The sequence below is a fragment of the Podarcis vaucheri genome, assembly GCF_965113315.1.
Source record: "Podarcis vaucheri genome assembly, chromosome: 9".
Lineage (NCBI taxonomy): Eukaryota > Metazoa > Chordata > Lepidosauria > Squamata > Lacertidae > Podarcis > Podarcis vaucheri.
Genome location: NC_138767.1, coordinates 6,253,182 through 6,260,826, shown reverse-complemented (window position 1 = coordinate 6,260,826; position 7,645 = coordinate 6,253,182).

Below are 7,645 nucleotides of genomic sequence, written 5' to 3'. Positions count from 1 at the left end.
AAAGAGAGTTCCCGGGGCTCGCCCCGGCAGACGCCTCTCACATGACACCTGCTACTTGTCTGTCGTGGTTTCATTCCAACACCACTGCCTCCCGCAGTTTGGTCAAACTCATGCTGGCAGCTTTGAGAACACTGTCCAGTCATCTCGTCCTCCGTCATCCCCTTCTCCTTGTGCCCTCCATCTTTCCCATCATCAGGGTCTTTTCCAGGGAGTCTTCTCTTCTCATGAGGTGGCCAAAGTCTTGGAGCCTCAGCTTCAGGATCTGTCCTTCCAGTGAGCACTCAGGGCTGATTTCCTTCAGAATGGAGAGGTTGGATCTTCTTGCAATCCATGGGACTCTCAAGAGTCTCCTCCAGCACCAGAATTCAAAAGCATCCATTCTTTGATGATTTATTTCCTACCCCGCCTTTTTCCTCCCAGGAGCTCCAGTCACCGCACATGGTTCTCTCCCCCCCCCCTCCATTAATCCCCACAGCAACCCTGTGAGGTATGCCAGGCTAAGAGGCAGTGACTAGTTCTTGGCTAATAAAATTCGAGTTGCAGTTGTGGCATACAAAAACAATCTAACATCTTTTTTGGGGCAATTCCAGACCTATTATTCCAAGAAGAAAGGCCTCTGGATTCTTAACAAATGTGTATTTTAGCAATTTTTCAGCTCATTATAAATCTTCTCCCAGAAGTCTTTCACCTTGGGGCAGGTCCACCACATATGGTGAAAGGTACCCTCCTTTTCTTTACATTTCCAGCATAGATTATCACTATTGTGATAAATCTTTGATAACTTTACAGGGGTCATTTTCATTATATTTTCCTTTAACATTGTAGCATTTTACATTGGATGTAGCATTTTACATTGGGGTACAGGAGAATCATGTATTATACGGTGCAGATGGCAAAACCTACTGGACTCCCAAGGTCACCTTTCATGGCCCAGTGGGAATTTGAACCCTGGACACTCCCAGACCTTTAGTCTTACAATCTCTAACCACACCAACTCCAGTGTGTTAATATACTCAAAATTAAGTGCCTAATTGGGATTAAAGTTTAGCCAGGACCTTGCGCAATTAAACAGGACAAAAGCGCTCCAGGTGACCTGTTTATTGGGCGTGATCCCTCATTTGCTATTTACTGAGCATTCATTCTGATTTGTTTACAGGGGGGTTAGATGCTGTTGCATCAATCAAACAGCCCATGCTTTCCAGTGTTTTCTTGTTGCTTTCCTCTAGACCAGATGTTTTCAACCTTTTTTGGAGTCCACGGCTCCCATGGCCAACTGCATTCTTTTTGCTGAATCCCTGTGGGGCTCAGGAGCCCAGTTATGTCACCTCTTGCCTGCAGAGCTGGCAGCCTCTCACCCTTTTTTGAATATCCTCCCTTGTGGAATGTTCCCTCCTCTCCCCTCTCTTTGGGAGTCCTCTGGGCAGCCACTGCTGCTGCCCCTGGACTCTGAGCTGCCCCCCTCCCATTTGCCTGCAGAGCTTCTGGCCAGAGCTGCTGCAATAAACAGCTGTGCAAGCCATGGGGAGGCAGAGATGTGAGAATGCATCAGGGAAGGGAGGAAAGGAAAAAGAAACTGAGGCCATTGTTGCCCACAACACCCCTGACCATCATTCAAGGCACCCCAGGGCGCCATGGCATACTGGTTGAAAACCACTGCTCTAGACCAATGGTTCTCAAACTCCCCCCCCCACGGGCCACATGGGGGACCACTTAATGATTTCGCCCTGAATGGCAGGGGCAACCCAGCAAGACGGGTGGAATATAAATAGTAAAATTATTATTCAAAATAATGCCTGTTGTTGCATTTGCAATGCCCTGTGCTAGATGTATGACTACAGACCTATTGAATTAACATCTGTAGTGATGGAATGCTTTGAAAGACTGGTCCTTCAACACCTTAGAACCTGCTTTCCACAGGACTTTGATAAACATCAGTTTAACTATAGAAGAAATAGGTCCACAGATGATGCGATAGCTACCGCCTTTCATCTTGCAGCTAGTCATCTAGAGAAACCGGAGAACTATGTCAGGATGTTGTTTATTGATTATAGCTCAGCTTTTAATACCATCCTTCCGGAAACCCTCATTAAAAAGTTGACATGAACCTTTCTTCTACTATCTGTGACTGGATTAAAGACTTTCTGATAGATCGGACACAAACAGTGAGGATTGGACATGTAACATCTAATTCCTTAAAAATCAGCCCTGGCACACCACAGGGATACAGTGGTGCCTCGCAAGACGAAATTAATTCGTTCCGCAAGTCTCTTCGTCTTGCGAGTTTTTCGTCTTGCGATGCACGGTTTCCCATAGGAATGCATTGAAAATCAATTAATGCGTTCCTAGGGAAACCGCCTTCAGACCAGGTCCGGGGACAGTCTGTCCCCGGACCTCTTCCGAAGGCTGGGGGGGGGGGGACAAGGGCTTTTCTTCCCACCCCCAGCATTTTAAAAAACCCCGGGACAGCGGAGGACTTCTCCGCTGTCCAGGCGATCTTAAAATGCTGGCGGGCGGCATTTTAAAATCGCCCCGGGACAGCGGAGGACTTCTCCGCTATCCGGGGCGATTTAAAAGCCCCTGGGAAGGCAGGCAGGGGGGACAAAGACCTTCGCCCCCCCGCCCGCCTTCAGAAGGTTTTCCCGCCCCCCCACCCGGCTTCGCAGCAGCGCTCCGGAGCCCGGCGGCTGGGGCAGGTGTTCCCGCCCCCCGCCCCGCTTCGGAGCAGCGTTTCGAAGCGGGGTGGCTGGGGCAGGTGTTCCCGCCCCCCCGCCCGGCTTCGCAGCACCGGGAGAAGCGATCTCCCCACAGCCCCTTGCTTCAAAAGAGGTCCGGGGGCAGCGCGAAGCGCTTCCCGCTGTCCCCGGACCTCTTTTGAAGCAAGGGGCTGCAGGGAGAAGCGATCTCCCCGCAAACCCTTGCTTCAAAAGAGGTCCGGGGGCAGCGGGAAGCGCTTCCCGCTGTCCCCGGACCTGGGGCTGCGGGGAGAAGATCGCTTCTCCCCGCCGCCCCTTGCTTCAAAAGAGAAGACCCGCTGTCCCCGGGGCAAGCTTCGTTTTGCGAAGCAAGCCCATAGGGAAATTCGTCTTGCGAGGCAACTCGAAAACGAAAAAACCTTTCGTTTTGCGGGTTTTTCGTCTTGCGGGGTACCACTGTATGTGCTAAGTCCCTTAGCACATTGTATACATATGATTGTGTATCATCTGACCCGTCTACTGCAATTATTAAGTTTGCAGATGACACCACCATAATGGGTTTAATAACAGGTGGAGATGAATCAGCGTTTAGAGGGAAGATCCAGAAAATATCTACATGGTGCCTAGGGAACAACTTGCACCTTAATATCAGCAAGACAAAGGAGATGGTGTTGGACTTTCAGAGGAAGAGAGGAGAACTAGCCCCGCTGTACATCGGGGAGGGCTGTGTTGAGAGAGTGTCTTACTTTAAATTCCTAGGAGTTTATATCAGTGAAGACCTTCCTTGGAAAATTAATACAACCCAGGTGGTTAAGAAAGCCCAACAGAGACTCCATCTCCTCAGAGTATTGCGAAAGAACGATGTCAGTCAACATTTGATGATCTCCTTCTACCGGTCCACAATAGAAAGTGTCCTTTCATACTGCATCACGGTGTGGCACTCTGGTTTGACTTCATCTGATAGGAAGTCCCTACAGAGGGTGGTGAACACAGCACAAAATATTATGGGCTGTCCTGTGAATCCGCTGGATGAAATAACGGAAGAACGTTGCCTCAGGGGAGTGAGGAAAATTCTCAGGGATGATTCACACCCTGGCCAGCACTTTCTTGATCTCCTGCCCTCAGGCATGATTAGTCGCGCCAACAGGGTAAAGAACAGCTTCTATCCATGGGCTGTTAGGCTGCTGAATGAAAAGATAACAGGTCAACTGACTTTCGGGTTTGGTGTGTGTGTATGTGTCAGTAAACGAGGGGAATTAAGACTAAGAGAGCTGAGTGAGGGGTGCTCGTGTAATCTCACTGTATACAAGTTGTACAAGTGACAATAAAGTATTTCATTCCATTTTTACAGATTCTGAGGCCACCTTGCATTGTGTGCTTTTATTATTGTTTTGTTGACATGCTAATTTTTGTGTAAACTGCGTTTGAGCTTGTCAACAGGCCATATAAAAATGTTTTATGATAAACTGTACCATGCACTTTTGGGCATGTGAGAGTTTATGCCACAGTATATCTATTACCCTTTGAAGTATCACCACGACTTTTAATGCAGATTAGAATCAGGCTGAGCATTTCTGTGCTAGCCATTAAACTCTTTAACAGTGTCCTTAGCAACAGAGGAGGATATATAGCATATATATATTTGAGAGCGGTTGTTCACATCCATCTGTACTTCACGCTTGCTGACCAAGGCAATAACTATGAAGAGCAGCAACTATAAAAAGAATGAACAGGGAAACAGATGGACGTTTAGACAGGCCATGAATAATTTTGAAACTCGTGATAGCTATGCCATTATGGCAATTTATGGGCAATATATCCTCCCTTAGCTGTGTTGGGTTTTTTCCCTCCTTTCCTGCAGTTTATATTCTGGGGGCGGGGGTTTGACCACAGCTGTATGCTGTATTCCAAATGTGCCCCCACCATCTATTTGAATGAAGTTGCTATGACATTTGGAAGACCGAAATCAAGACAGCTGGTAATACCTAACGTAGAATTTGTTCCTACTGCACACCACCAATGTTTCCAGGAAGCTCACCATTATGCTCCCAATCTCTTTCATGGAGCCAGTTCAGACCCCATGAGTGTATACTAGATGTGAATATTTTTTGCTCCAATAGAAATCACTTTACATTTGGAACTAATCCACGAGAAAGGTGTGATAGTTCTTTGCTAAATTGCAGTTCTGCGTAGGGGTGATTTTGCAGCTGAGAAACGGTGATGGAAGACTCCTTACTGTCCATGGCCCCCACCCCCACGCTACGCTTTCCACTGCAACTTCCCCCTCCTCTCCTCCTCCAGGGTTCCATACAACCATTTGTTTTCCTTTCACTCAGCTTGGAGATGTCTTTGGCTGGGGGATGGGGCAGGGCATTTACACTCTGTATGGGATTTTCCTATCTTGAATAATTTGGTCTTGCCCACAAGTTTGGTTTAAGGGCTGTTTTTAGAATCCTAAGCTACTAGCCCTCATGGCTGCAAACATGAGCATAGCCAGGATTTATGGGGGGGGGCATTATGTTAGAGGGGGCAGAACCGAGTTCTCTGCAATGCAATTGGTCAGTTAGTTAAGTAGTATGCCTTCACCTAGGAAATGCAAGCATGAAAACTTCCTAAATTTACATAATTTTACACTTGCTGTTCTTTTAAACATCAGGGGAAGGGCAAAGGGTTCGGAAATGGACAAACTAATAAATAACCCAATTGAAATGAATTATTGGCGTTTTCCACTGTACTGCAAACTTTCCAAGAGACCCACCTAGCTCAACACCCGGGCACCAGACCAAATTTTAGGGCCAAAGGTCTTTTTTTTTTGCTACCTTTGTGGCCTTTTACAAGCCATATAGCATCCTTGTGGCTAAGGGATGTTGCTCTATGCCTCTGGGTCAATCATTTGTTCATTTTCTACCCTTAAAAAATAAAAGAGGCACCCCACCTTTCTGCTTCAGGCAGTTTCAGAGCTCCCAGAGTTGCTGCTTGTGTAAAAAAAATAAAACAGTTGCTCATGGTTATAATCCCAGCTTGCTCAGCTTCATGAAAGCATTCGGACATGACCACAACTAAATGCCATGCAAATGCCCAGGCAGATCCATTAATTAAATCAGCTGTTCAGCAAAGGCCTTAATTGGGCTGTGACAAGCTCCCGGAACAATTGTGACGAGAGTTTATTCCTCGTCTGTTGTTCTTATTAACTGCCACTTCCTCTGCAACGACAGGCCCCTTACGCTGGAAAACTGCGTATCTGTACAAGGTTCATCGCCTCCCAGGAACCTAAGAAGAGCTCTGAGAAATTAGGACAAGGGTTAATCTAGATCAGGGGTAGGTAATCTCATGCCCAGGGGCCAAATGCAGTCCTGTCTGGCCCTCAGAAGTCTCTCCATGCCACGCTCCCATCTTCCCAGGCTGCACCCTTCACTGGCCTTGTTTTACACCCTCCTCGAGTGTTTCTGACTGGCTGGGATGTGCCCTTGAACCCGAGATAGCTCTTTCTTCTCTGGATGGGGGATAAGGAAGAGTGGGTGCACAAAATCTAGCCTAAAGGTAAAGGGACCCCTGACCATTAGGTCCAGTCGTGACCGACTCTGGGGTTGCGGCGCTCATCTCGCTTTATTGGCCGAGGGAGCCAGCGTACAGCTTCCGGATCATGTGGCCAGCATGACTAAGCCGCTTTTGGCAAACCAGAGCAGCGCATGGAAACACCGTTCACCTTCCCGCCGGAGCGGTACCTATTTATCTACTTGCACTTTAATGTGCTTTCGAACTGCTAGGTTGGCAGGAGCAGGGACCGAGCAACGGGAGTTCACCCCGCTGCGGGGATTCGAACCACCGACCTTCCTATCGGCAAGTCCTAGGCTCTGTGGTTTAAACCCACAGCGCCACCCGCGTCCCTACTGTGCACTTAAAATTTATATGAATTGCTTTTGCCCACTTTTGTCTCTGGCTGCATCCAGCACCGACAAGTGGCCCTTGGAAGGTTGACCAGAAGAGAATGCAGCCCTTGGGCAAAAGGTTACCCACCTCTGATCTCGATCAGCTCCCAAGAAAGTGTGCACAACCTTAGCATCTTTGTAAGATACGTTGGCGAGACTTCGGTCGGGCCTCTTTATAATCGTTCATGGGCTTAATGCATTTCTAAACTGGACTGAATTTAGAGCAAGTGGCCCAGGTTGCCAGACTCTGGGCAGGGTGACTGTCATATGTAGCAGGAACCCCCCACCCCAATCATTCAGTTTGTACAAACTTCACACACTCACACTCACACACTACATATGCCACACTTCTGTTATAAATTCATAGAAAAATCAACCATACATTAGATTTGCACTGTTCCATTTTTATTTTACTCCACATGACAAGGACTATCAAAGGGGGGTGGCTTGGTTCTGGTCAGCCATAATCCTTTCACCATCCCAGCACATCCACAGGAGCCCTGCCCAGTTGCTATGCCAACCCTGATGGTCCTAGACAGAAGACCATCAAGATCACAAAGAACTTGCACATGTGAGTGGATTCAGCATGGACTGAAACAAAGGACAATGATCAGATCTTCCCTCTGGGGGCAGGAAACTGCCAACTCCCCTTTGTCTCCTGGAAGTGACTCATGGGGAGGGGGAAAGGAGGAACCAGCCAGGTGACAGGACACTCAGGTTACCACCACAACTCCCCCCTAAACCCCTCCTTTCTGTAATGTATGCATGATGTAAACCCCTTCTGTAATGTATGCATGATGTCAACCCCTCCTTTCTGTAATGTATGCATGATGTTTCTGGGGGTGGGCTTGACCTAGAGCAGTGTTTCCCAACCGGTGTTCCGCGGCACACGAGTGTGCCGTGAGACGTTGCCTCGTGTGCCGCGAGATGCCTGGAGGGAGGCGGGCGAGTCGGGTGGCGAGAGGCGGAGCGGCGGCGGCGAGGAGAGGCCGCGCCTCCTGCTGCTGCCTGGCGCTCCTCCTC